Here is a 12124-nt window from a genome sequence, read left to right as displayed (position 1 = left end):
AGCACCGCCGGACCAAACAGAGGCAGCCAGGCTGAGAGGGGCTGTAGCTGGAGCTTCCAGACCAGAGCGTGAAGATGGAGAGGAGTTCTTACAAGTAGCCCAGGGCGGGGAATTGATCCCCGAGAAATCGGCGTATTGTGGCGGGATTCCCCGCCGAGCTAGCAGTGGAACGTGCCACTGCTCACAAGGCCCTGGGCTGGGACCCGGTTGAGAGGGAGGGCCTGGGTCCCCCTACGCCCTCCATGTGGGGGAGCTTTGCCTATACTATATGGACTCGGTGTCCACTGGGCCGTACTACCCTGACCCCAGAGGGCCATGCTGTATATTGACTCCCTGGCCACTGGGCCATACGGTGTATCTATTCTGTGGCCACTAGGCGGGGTGACCCTGAACAGAAGGGGGAATGTTTGAACTCTGTGGCCACTAGGCCATGCTGCCCTGAGTGCAGCTTGCAGCGCATAGACTTTGTGGCTGATGGGCCGCAGCGGGCTTTCGACGCCCTCTCTGGCGGGCCGAGAAGGCGCCCCTCGACGCTATGCTTTGCATGTGCCAGCTTGCGTAGACAAACCCACATGGGCCCCACCTGAGTGGATGGGCTAAAAGTCAAAATGTGGCCACGGTGCTGCAAACGGTGGGAGGGGCTCACTGCCCCTAGTGCATGCCTCACGTGGCAAGCCCCTCCCACCGCTTTGGTTATGTGTTTTGAATGTGCGGATGAACAGTAGCATGGAGGATTTCTGATCCTGCCGGAATTCATGCCCCCAGCTCCAAGGAGAGCCGTACCCTGTCTGTCTCCCTCTTCTTCCAGAGATGCGAGGAGTAACTTGGATTCTGCCTGATAGAGGGGGATATTTTTCTCCATGTCCCATCCAGCACGACAGAGATTAGTGTAAGCACAGCCCAGTAAGGGGAGGGATGGAGGGATCACTGCCTGAGAGGGATCACTGCCTGAGAGCATGGGAAGAGCTGATTCCAGGGCAGGAGATAATTATTTTTAGGGAGTCTGATTTTTCAGAAGAGCTCAGCTCCCAGCAGATCCCACAGAGAGCCAGATATCGGCATCTGGCGTGTTGTGCTTGTTTGATAATCTCTCCCCTACTAACTACAGAGGGGCTCATGGCCTAAGATGTGGATCGGGATCTGGGCTTGGCTTTCCCCTTTGGGCAGGGAGGTGAGACGATTGGGATTTTCTTAGGGCAATTTCACCTAAGACACGGCTTGGGGAAACTCCAAGGATGACCCTGCCTTGAAAGACATATTTCGTAGAGCTGGAAGAGACCTTGAGAAGTCATTGAGTCCAGTCCCCTGCCTTCTTGGCAGGACTAAGTACCATCTCTGGTAGGTTTGCCCCAGTTCCCTAAATGGCCCCTTCAAGGATTGAACTCACAACCCTGGGTTTAGCAGGCCAATGCTCAAACAACTGAACTAACAAGTTATGACTCTGTTCCAGCACACGCAATCTACCTATGCCCCCACCTGCCTACGGTTTAATCAGTCTTTATGCCCTCGCTCCCCCGGCTGCTTTTGGAACAGGCAGGCACTCGCGGTAAAGCGCCTCCCAACATCTCCATAGGCGAGTCCGTCCATCACAAAGTCTGCAAAAGCCAGTCATGATCGGGTCAGCGCTGGGGAGCTCAGAAGTGTGTGCACCAAAAGGAATAATTGGAACCATTTACACGCAGTGTTTGGCTCTACATTAACTGTAACTGCTCAGGAAAAAGGCCTGAGTATTATTTTGGGGAGCTTCATGAAACCATCTGCTCCAAATGGAGGGCTGGCCAAAAAAAAAAAAAAAAAAACCAGGACAGACAATTGTTTGGCGGCCTAAGGAATAGAGACTATAACTGAAATATTATATTATGCTGCCATATGCATTCCTAGAACTCCCTCATCTGGCATCTTGTGTTTTGGTCTAGCAAATCCATCCCCCAGATAAACCAGAAATAGAAGCTTCATGATGAAAACCATTAGGGCCATCTTTGCATAGAGGGACAGTAAAGGGTTGCTTAGTTTAGCGAGATGGACAAGAGAGGATGGAATGGGAATAGGCCCTAAGGCCAGAAGGGCCATAGAGAAGTCCTCCAGGAGGCTAGAGAGGCTCTGGAGGAACCAGCCAATCAGGGGCCAGGGAGGACTACAAAAGGAGCTGCAGACTCAGAGGCAGCTCAGCTGCAGCCCAGAACTGGAAGGGAAAAGGATGGGTGTGGCTGGGCTGGGCTGGGCTGGGCTGGCAGACCCAGGTGCTGGGGATTGGGGAGCTGTTCAGGACACTGTCTCCAGGAGGAGAAGCCCTGGAGGCCCCACTCTGTTATCAAGTAGGGGAAACAGACAGAGAGACTGGACTCAGAGAGGTGCTCTACAAGGGGCAGTGGGATGGGTCCCTGTTAGAGGTGCACCCTGCAAGGGGTTTGAGTATCACAGCTCTACATGACCTATGAAGCCAGGCTTCATGAGCTGGGCTTGTTTAGTTTGGATAAAAGAAGATTAAGGGGGGACATGATAGCGGTTTTCAAATATCTAAAAGGGTGTCACAAGGAGGAAGGAGAAAATTTGTTCCTCTTGGTTTCTGAGGACAGGACAAGGAGTAATGGGCTTAAAGTGCAGCAGGGGAGGTTTAGATTGGACATTAGGAAAAAATTCCTAACTGTCAGGGTGGTCAAATATTGGAATAAATTGCCAAGGGAGGTGGTGGAATCTCCCTCTCTGGAGATATTTAAGAACAGGTTAGATAGACATCTGTCAGGGATGGTGTAGACGGAGCTTGGTCCTGCCTTGAGGGCGGGGGGCTGGACTCAATGACCTCTCGAGGTCCCTTCCAGTTCTATGATTCTAGGAGTGGGACTTGGCTGGAGGGCAGAGGAGCCAAAAGGGCTTTTAAAGTGGCAGTGCAGGCAGACCGGGGAGTGACACCCCATGACAGGGGACGTCAGAGAGAAAACAAGGAATGCAAGAGAGAAGGCAGACGGGGCACTTGTGTTTACCCTTCCTTGGAGAAACACAGGGCGTCGGATGGGAAGGGACCCCCCCCCCCCCGCTTTCCCAGGCCACCTCTCCTAGTACAAGACCCCCAGAAGGTTCAGTGAAATGGAAAGCCAGGAAATCTAGCCCCGGTGGGACGGAATCCCTTTCTATGTGCGTGGGTTTGAGGTGGAGGGAAGGGCCAGAGGGTATCCCCGAGATCAGGAGTTAGCTGGCTTCTAAGGCGAAGAGACCCACATGGGTAATGAGAACCGCTACGGTCCATGCGCTAAGATACGCATGTAGGAAGGGCATGAACCGACCTGCTTCAGGGATAGCCGGGGGCTGAGAGGGGTCAGGGAGAGACTTCTTGTATGAGCAGGTTAGTCCACAACGGGCTACTACGCGCTTTCTTGCACTTTCCTCTAACGTGGGGGTGGGGAAGCCTTTTTGGGTCAGGGGCTGCTGATCCACCGAAAAACCAGTTGGAGGCTGCACTAAAGTGCGAGGCAAAAAAACCGTCCCTGACGTGGCCCTGGGTTGAGAAGCAGAAAGACATTTCCCCATGTTCCCCTCCCACACCAGACCCTCAGGTTTGGGGGGGGGCAGGCTCTGGGATGGGGTCAATAATGAGGGGTTCAGTGTGTGGGAGGAAACAGGGTTGAGGTGTGGGGTCTGGGCAGGAGCTCAGGGGCCAGATTTCCCTACCCCAGCTCTAGAGCATCAGTTACTGGCCATTGTGAGAGACAGATTACTGAATTAGTGGGGGGAGACTTGTTTTAGCCCCCAAGGCACAGGACTGAGACCCGGATGAGCCTATTTTCATTGCTATCTATGCCACAGACACCTGGCTTGACCCTGGGTGAGTCACTTAACTTCTTAGAGCTCGATTTCGAAAGGCATTTAGGGTCTTGACCATGCACGTAAGCCCCAGATAGCCTCAGCTCCCCATCTCTAAAATGGGTTGATATTCCCCATAGTGGGGGCTGTGGTACTGTAGATACATCAACGAGAAGTAGGCGCTCTGATACTACAGCTGCCTGAGGTCGCTGGGCTGATGCAGGCTGGCAATTCCTTTGCTGGTGGGTCAGCTTGGAGGGGGCAAAAATATTCTGAAGCCAGTGGCGGGGGGGGGGAGGGGAATTAAAATCACTTCCAAATTTCCCCAGTGCTGTGCAGCTGCCTCTGGGTTCCCCAGAGCAAAGCCCAGCTCCTTAATAGTCTCCTTTGTTAAAGTTAAAGCTCCGGAATGAAAGTATTCATGGTTATTGACCACGCTAACACAAATGGACACCGCAGTGCACTCAGACTGCTGTCTAAGTTGTCTAGTCCGCTGGCGGGAATATTAGCTTTTAGATGTAACGGCATTTAGAAATGACGTATGTTTCGACGAGATTCCCCTCTCACAATTAGAAGCCTAGAAGGATTTTATTAAAAAAATCAGATGTATTGCCACGAAAGCTCTTGGAGCGGGGGAGGAGAATACGTGACATTTTAACTCTCCTTTTTAGTTTCTAAGGAAAAGTTTTTAAGAGGTGTCCTTTCTGAATGACCTTCTTAATATGCAGCAACCCGAGAAGTGTCTCTATAAATAGTGTTTCAGGCGGCCATATTTATCTGCCCTCAATAATTTCCAGATCAAATTCGCTCACTTTATAAGTCAAACAGGATTAATTTCACCGCGCCCCTGCCCCCATCTACTTTCAACTCATCTAGTCCCTGAAAAGCCAGCTGTTTTTCTGCATGGTAAAGGAACAGAAGTTTGGCTGCCTGGAACCTGTAGAGAACAGGGGACTTATCTCCTGACAATGCCCAATTCTTATATTGTGCTTCACCTCAATGAACCTGAAATCATTTTACAAGGAAGGCTCATACACGCATAGTAGATAAGGGGAAACTGAGGCATGAGAACAGTCTGGCTAAATGGCAGCGCTGGGACTAGAACTTAAGAATTTAGACTCCCATGGCTTGCTAAGGCCACGTTACACTGCAGGAGCTGAAAAGCTGTTGGAAGATGCCACAGAATTCCTCCTGTGTTAATGTAATTGCTTCCCACTGTCATGAAAGGGAAAGGATTGTGTTGGGAGTATTCCTTCTTCCCGGTCCATGTGTGTACTTGGCTCTTGATTCACAGTTTGGGATAGATCTTTAACTCTTCCTGTCTCGTTCTCTGTCTCCAATTAGAAACGTTCCAAAGCAGGCAGGGATTTAGGAGCACACGCCCCATGTGAAATCATAAATCACCAAGACACTTTGAATCTCTCCCCTTTGGCCTGTTTGCAATTGGCTGCGCCGTTTAATACAGACAGACGCGGACAAACGGGCAGCTGGCGAACGATGCGCCAGCCCGCTCCGCACGAGCCCTTGGAAGCAGCCAACTTTTCCCGGCGCCTCTCCTTCGTTTCTCGCGCCGTGGGCTCACGCTAAGCGAAGCTGCCATGCAAGTGAGGAATCACCTGGCGTCTGGGTTATTTTAAATCTTTAATAGACATATTGCCTCGCATTAGGGCTTCATCATCCGCTCCTTTGTGTAAGCACAAAGAGAGTATCCATCACAATTAGCGGAACATCCCGGAAGACATAAAAAAGATGGACGTGCGTGCCAGACTGAGGCGTGAAGATTTAGACCCCTCTGGGGGGCTTTTGCTCGGGTTTCAGGCATGGATCCAGGGCAAGATCCTGAAGTAACAAAGAGCTTTCTAGTACGCAGAGACACATGGACAGCTTTAGAGACACCAGCCCTGCAATTCTAACTGGAACATCCCTTGTGGGACGCTGTCATCCCGACTTTCTACATTTGGTGTTTTGCTGAAAGCTCAGCAGCCTCAAATCCTGATATTACAGGGGAATCCGAACACGTAAAAACACGTACATTTCTGGCCCACGCAGCTCCCATTAAAAGCTGCAAAATGTGACCCAAGGCTCAGAAGGCAAATTAAAAGCAGACACAATTTACTGCTGGTTACGATTCTGAAGCCCAACTCATGATTTGGGGAGCTTTGTTGCATGAGCTTTGAACAGTGGGCTTTGTATGTCTCTGCGTATGTCTCTCTTTTTTTTTTTTTTAGAGCAATGTTTTTCAGTCTTTTCCACCCCGGAGAGCACCCTGCCCTGAAGTGAGGAGCTATCCCCTTAGCGCTATGGGAAGGGCATCATGGCCAATGTTGCCTCAAATTTTTCCATCCATGTGTGGAATAAATTTTATGTGCACCAAGACATGTGCGGATGTGCACCACCAGCAGAAATACATGCTGCTGGTGGTGGTGGCCACTCTGCTAATCCGCTGGGCAGCATTTGACTCTTTCCTGAGTGGCCACCCCAGCGCTCAGCTTGCAGGGAACACTGACTCGTGGCCAATGTTTGAGGAGCAGGAAGTGATGTCGCAAGTAAAAAGCCTTGCAGGAAATAGATCTTTTATGAAACAGCCCTCGAGGTGAGGGCCGGGGCTGCATCGAAGTTATGACCAGGGTTCTGTTTAGACTGGGGGAGTATTTATGATGACAGGCATTACATGAGATAGTTGGAGCGATGCCAAGTAAAAACCAAATAGCATCCCATTAAAAAGACAGCTGAGAGTACCATGGGCAGAGTGGGGGGGGAGAGACAGCAGCCAGCTGGCTATGGGAAAATAACTGGTGTCCGGAGCCTATGAATTGGCTGCTGCTTCTCCATAGGAAGGATTCCCTTGACGGGTCTCCTCTGTATGTGGGCTAACTCCTAGATGGATGGAGGCTTTGCACCCCGCAAAGGTAAAGGATGGCTGACTGGGGAGTAGAGGAAAGGCTGTAAAAGAGACAGAGAGAGGGTGTCCGGGTGGCAATGGATTAATTGCGGTACAAGCTATTAAAGGCCAGTCTGACAAAATCAATCCGGAGACTCTGTGGCAGCTAAGCAGGAATGGGCTCGCTGGCTTGAAGACTCCACTCGCCACGAAGACTGAGGAGGGGACGTGAAGGGCTTCTCCTGAGGGAGAAAGCTTTTCCTCCGACCCCGTTCCTCAGCCCCGCCCCGCCCCGTTGGTATGCGAGTCTGGGGCGCGCCAAACCGAACCGACACCAAGTGGCCCGAACCATCAGACGAACCTCACACCAGAGCACCAGCTAGCAGCACTGGTAGGAGGCTCAGGGAGGTGAGGTGCAAGGAGAGAAATGAAACCAGCGCGAAGTTTTGACGCACGCGCCTCTCCTACGTCCTCACGCCTGGGATGTAACATGGCCCCTCGTCACGGTGTCTGAGCACCTCACAAAGAGCACTGACGGGCTATGTCTACACTCGCGGCTTCTTGCGCGAGAAATATGCAAATGAGGCTAAGCGTGGAATATCGCCGAGCCTCGTTTGCATACCTAATGACCGGCCATTTTTGCAGAAGAGGCTCTTGCGCCAGAAGGAGCTGTCTACACCGCCCCTTCTTGTGCAAGAAAAACCCTCTTGCTCAATGCCGTTATTCCTGAAAATAATCGGCGTAGCGGCATTGCACAAGAAGGTTTTTCTTGCGCAAGAAGGGGCAGTGTAGACAGCTCCTTCTGGCCCAAGAGCCTCTTCTGCAAAAATGGTGGCTCATTAGGTATGCAAACGAGGCTCGGCGATATTCCACGCTTAGCCTTATTTGCATATTTCTCACGCAAGAAGCCGCGAGTGTACACATAGCCACGGCGCCCTCCCAGCCCTTCCGTGACACAGCACCCCGCTCTCCAGATGGCTAACGCGACGTAGCTGATGCTGCACTACAAATAATTAGAAAGAAGGCAAACAAAATAACTGAATAGCAGAGCCAGGAAGAGGACTCCGCTCTCCAGAGACCCACGTCTTAACCACCAGGCCATCCTGCTGCAATTGCCTTCAAGGAGGTTTATTGTGGTAGTGGCTTTGCTGGGCTGGGGAAAGCTGATTTATTCGACTAGATTTAAATAAGGAAATAAGACGTGTGTCTACATTATTACTCAAAATGTTTCAAATGATTATAGTCTGCTAAAGTTTGAGATTTCAAAATAAAATAAAGGAAACTCACAAATCCCACCCCCTTGTTTTTAAACACGTCGTCTCTATGAACCACAGGGGGCACATTCCCCAGTTTGGAAACCCATGCTCTAACTGGACCAAAATTAAGAACATCAGAACGGCCATACAGGGTCAGACCAAAGGTCTTTCTAGCCCAGTATCCTGTCTGCTGACAGTGGCCAATGCGAGGTGCACCAGAGGGAGTGAACAGAACAGGGACTCACCAAGAGAGATCTCCCAATCTCTGACAGAGGCTAGGGACCATTCCTACCCATCCTAGCTAATAGCCATTGATGGACCTAACCTCCATGAATTTATCTAGATGTTTTTTAATCTCTCTTCATATGGACCCGTTTGAAACCCCTCCTCATTTTTGTTGCCCTTTTCCGAACTTTAGCCTGTATAAGTCTACCTGAGCTGGAACGAACATCTTCACCTCCAGTGCAGAGGTAGCTGAAATCATCGGGCGTTGGCTACTGCTGGAAAAAATATATTAGCTTGAAGGGGTCATCCTTCTGAGATGTCAGAGTCCCAAACAAAGAGGGACAGTGTGAGCCAATCAGGAGGGCTTTTAGCCAGACAACTTGGTTCATCGTCCCAAACTGCAGTGTAACCTTGGGCAAGTCACTTAACCTCCCCAGGCCTCAGTTTCCCCAAATGTAGCTGATGCTCCTTACCCTCTGTGAGTCAAGTGCTCGAAGAGCTATGGATGAAGAGAACAAAATGTCATAGTTAGTCTGAGCAAAGACAGTAGGAGACAGCGTGGCAGACTAAATGGATGGTTTGTTCTACCGTGGCAACTCCTTTTTTGCTATGCTACCCAAGGAGTGACAGGGTGCGTCTACACTTCACCGCAACTCGAAATATGATTCACGATTTGAGCTCCACAAATTACGTGTCTTATTTCAATGTGATTTCGAAATAGCTTGGCTCGTCGTTTGGCGCTGTCTACACAGCGTCACATTTGGAAATAACCCGCTATTCCGAAACATCCCTTACTCCTCGTGGAATGAGGTTTCCAGGGATGTCGGACTAGCACGCCCAAAATAATGGGCTTGCTGTGAAGACTCAGGATAGCTATTTCGGGATATGCTGGTATCCTGGAATAGCGTTGCAGTGCAGACGTACCCATAGACTCAAGGTACCTGTTAGAATCAAATAAAACCTCAGACAACTAATTGGGAAATAGTTAAGGGATGAATATCCAGGTTTGAACTGCTGGAGGTTTTTTCAGTTTAGCATATGTCACGTCTCCCACTTAAACTCCTGTTTTAACAGGAGAGTTGATATCTCCATCCCATCAGCCCGCCGATAGAGAAATCTATGCCTGGATTTTTCCAACAGCAGCTCAAGAAATAAATCACCTCGGTCCTCTTAATTTATCATTTTTGTAGCCCAGTAATCAGTTTTGTACAAGCATGGCCATTGTGTTACAATGGAGAATGTCAGAGTAGCCTCCAAGCTTAATGAATAAAAAGCAATTAAACTTCCCAAACCTGCTGGTCTGTACAAATCCCCCTCTTTTTTTATTAATATTTCAAAGCCATTAAAGAAACTAATTACTTTCATTTTACATTTGCAGAATAGTCAAAGTCAGACCTCCGTACGGAAGCACAGATTTGCTAATCGTGTTGGCTTTATCTCAGCCCACCTAGAAGTTGGGTGGCTTGGCGAGGTTTTTCCCTCCGTGATCAAAAAGAAAAAGAGAAATGCATCTGGCCTTCACCATGACCCTAAATATAATCCAAGGAAAGAAGCCACGATATCGTGATAAAAGGCTTTTACTTAGAATGCAAGCTCTTCGGGAAAGGGACTGTCTATTCAGCTTGTACAGTGCCTTTCGCAATGGAATAAATTGCTTAGGGAGGTTGTGAAATCTCCAGCACTGGAGATATTTAAGAGCGTGTTAGACAGACATCTATCAGGGATGATCTAGATCAGGGGTTCCCAACCTTTTTCGGTCCTCGCACCTTCTTGGCTTTTAGTAAACCTTCCCGTACCCCCTATTCAATATGAAAGGAAATAAATTCTAGACTCTAGAATCCACAACTTTTGTCACTCACACGACTACTTTGGGAATATTTCAATTAGGACAATCTAGTTATTTACCAAATATTCCCCGTACTCCCTTGACAAGCTTCTCATATCCCCTGGGGGTATGCGTATCTCAGGTTGGGAACCCCAATCTAGATGCTGCTTGATCCTGCCATGAGGGCAGGGGACTGGACTTGATGACCTCTCAAGATCCCTTCCAGTTTGAGTGATCTATGATTCTATGATGGGATCCCCTCCATGCTACTGTAATGCAAATAAATCATAATAAATTGTTCGTACCATGGCTGCAAACCCTTCTGGGATGGCAGAAAAGTGGAGGGATCTGGCACTGTGGAACTGATCGTTGGAGTCAGATGACATTTTTGTCCACTTTTAATTTTTTTTAATGCAAGGTACCTCATCAGCTGAAATGATTCCCGCCCCCACCCCCAGCTTTTGAAGAACATTTTTTGGACTGTAGCTTCTCTGGGCTTTTTCCGGTATGAAAAAAGAATTCATAATGGGGGGGAAATGAACGTCGAAAACTGGGCCCCCTATGCAACCTAGGGCACAGCACCTGGCTCTGTGCCTCAGTTTCCCCTCTCTAAAGTGAGGGTATCAATGCTGCTTCTTTGTCTTGTCTATGAATAGTGCAAGCTCCTCAGAGCCAGGGCCGTGTGGCTTCGACACTCGGGTTCTGGTTTCAACTGGAGCTTCCAGGAACTGGCAGCACAACCACAACAATGATAAAATTCCAGCCTGCGCATCTCGTTTATATCCCTGCTCCCATTATGCAAATGAGTCTGAGGAGGAAGAAAAAAAGAAAAATCCTGCCCTCTCATCTAAGGGTATTATGGGTGATCTTTGTAACAGATTGTATTTACAGTTGCAGAGTCAAGGGATTAACATGCTCTAAGACTAGCTCATTTGCTTGCTACCCGGCTACTCAACATTAAATGCAACACATGGCTGGTAATTAGCCCCTCTCCTAGGGTCCAGGCCCGCTTGTGTCAGGTTAGAGACATTGGACAGAAAATACCTCCCTGCACCCATTTCCCCTCCCAAGCCGGCTCGTCTAAGGAAGCAGTGGAATGGCTAGACCAGGAGCCGGGGGAAGGAACGTCAGAGGCTGAGAGAGACAAAGGGGTGAACGTTCTGCTGCATTTTTAATCAAAGTGGCGTGGCTGATGTCCCTGGTCATGTTCTTTCATCTTAGCTGAAATGCTTCGAGTTCCCCTTCACAGGCCTTGTATGATTTATACCACCTTGAGCCAGTCCCTGAGCACTGGAAGGTCACCAAAAAAGGGCAGGATCATCAGTGAGTCTGAAATTTTACAACCGCGTCAGGTTGACGATGCTGGGCTTCTCTCTTATTTTGTTTGTCTTTCACCATCATAGCATGCGTCCCTTTCTCCAGGGTCTCCTACGTCCATTGCCTCTCACTATTCCCCTCCGTAACTATTCCTTCTCTCCGCTGTTCACGTGCAGGGTCCCATTCACATTTCCTCTCTCTGGCTTTCCCCCCCTTTATCGCCCTCATCCATGAGCCATTGTCTCGTCCTGCTCACCCTAGAAAGTAGCTCACTGATGCACTCTAGCCAATGCAGTTCAGAGAGTTTGCTGGTTCCCGTCCCTGTAGGAGCCTCCTCTTTACAAACCCTACAGCTGTCATGCCAGCAGGTGGAACAGAACCTGGGACCTCTGTGCAGGAGCCGCTACAGCTTGAGCTAAAAGCCCCCTGGCTCCCAGCTAACTCATTCTCTAGCTGTAAGTGGCCTAAGCACCACCGTGCGGCCCACAACCCCACCCGGAAGGTGTAGAAGCCACAGCCCTGGCTCTGAGGAGCTTGCACTATTCATAGACAAGGCAAAGAAGCAACATTGCTACCCTCACTTGATAGAGGGGAAACTGAGGCACCGAGCGAGATGCTAGGCTGCACAGGGGGGGCCCATGCTAGAGCTTTTTCCATTTTTCCACACCTAAACAAGCTGAGCCGTCCTTCGAACCAAAATACGTACTGAGTTCTAATGAGGAGTCCCGAGGCCCCCTGAAGACAATTAGATTTGGGCCCAAGTTTTTGTGGGCTGGAGCCCACTTTGTCGGAAGCATGAAGTGGAAATTTCCATTTGGCCGC

Source organism: Pelodiscus sinensis, chromosome 28 (assembly GCF_049634645.1).
Source record: "Pelodiscus sinensis isolate JC-2024 chromosome 28, ASM4963464v1, whole genome shotgun sequence".
Taxonomy (NCBI): domain Eukaryota; kingdom Metazoa; phylum Chordata; order Testudines; family Trionychidae; genus Pelodiscus; species Pelodiscus sinensis.
This window is presented reverse-complemented; position numbering follows the sequence as displayed.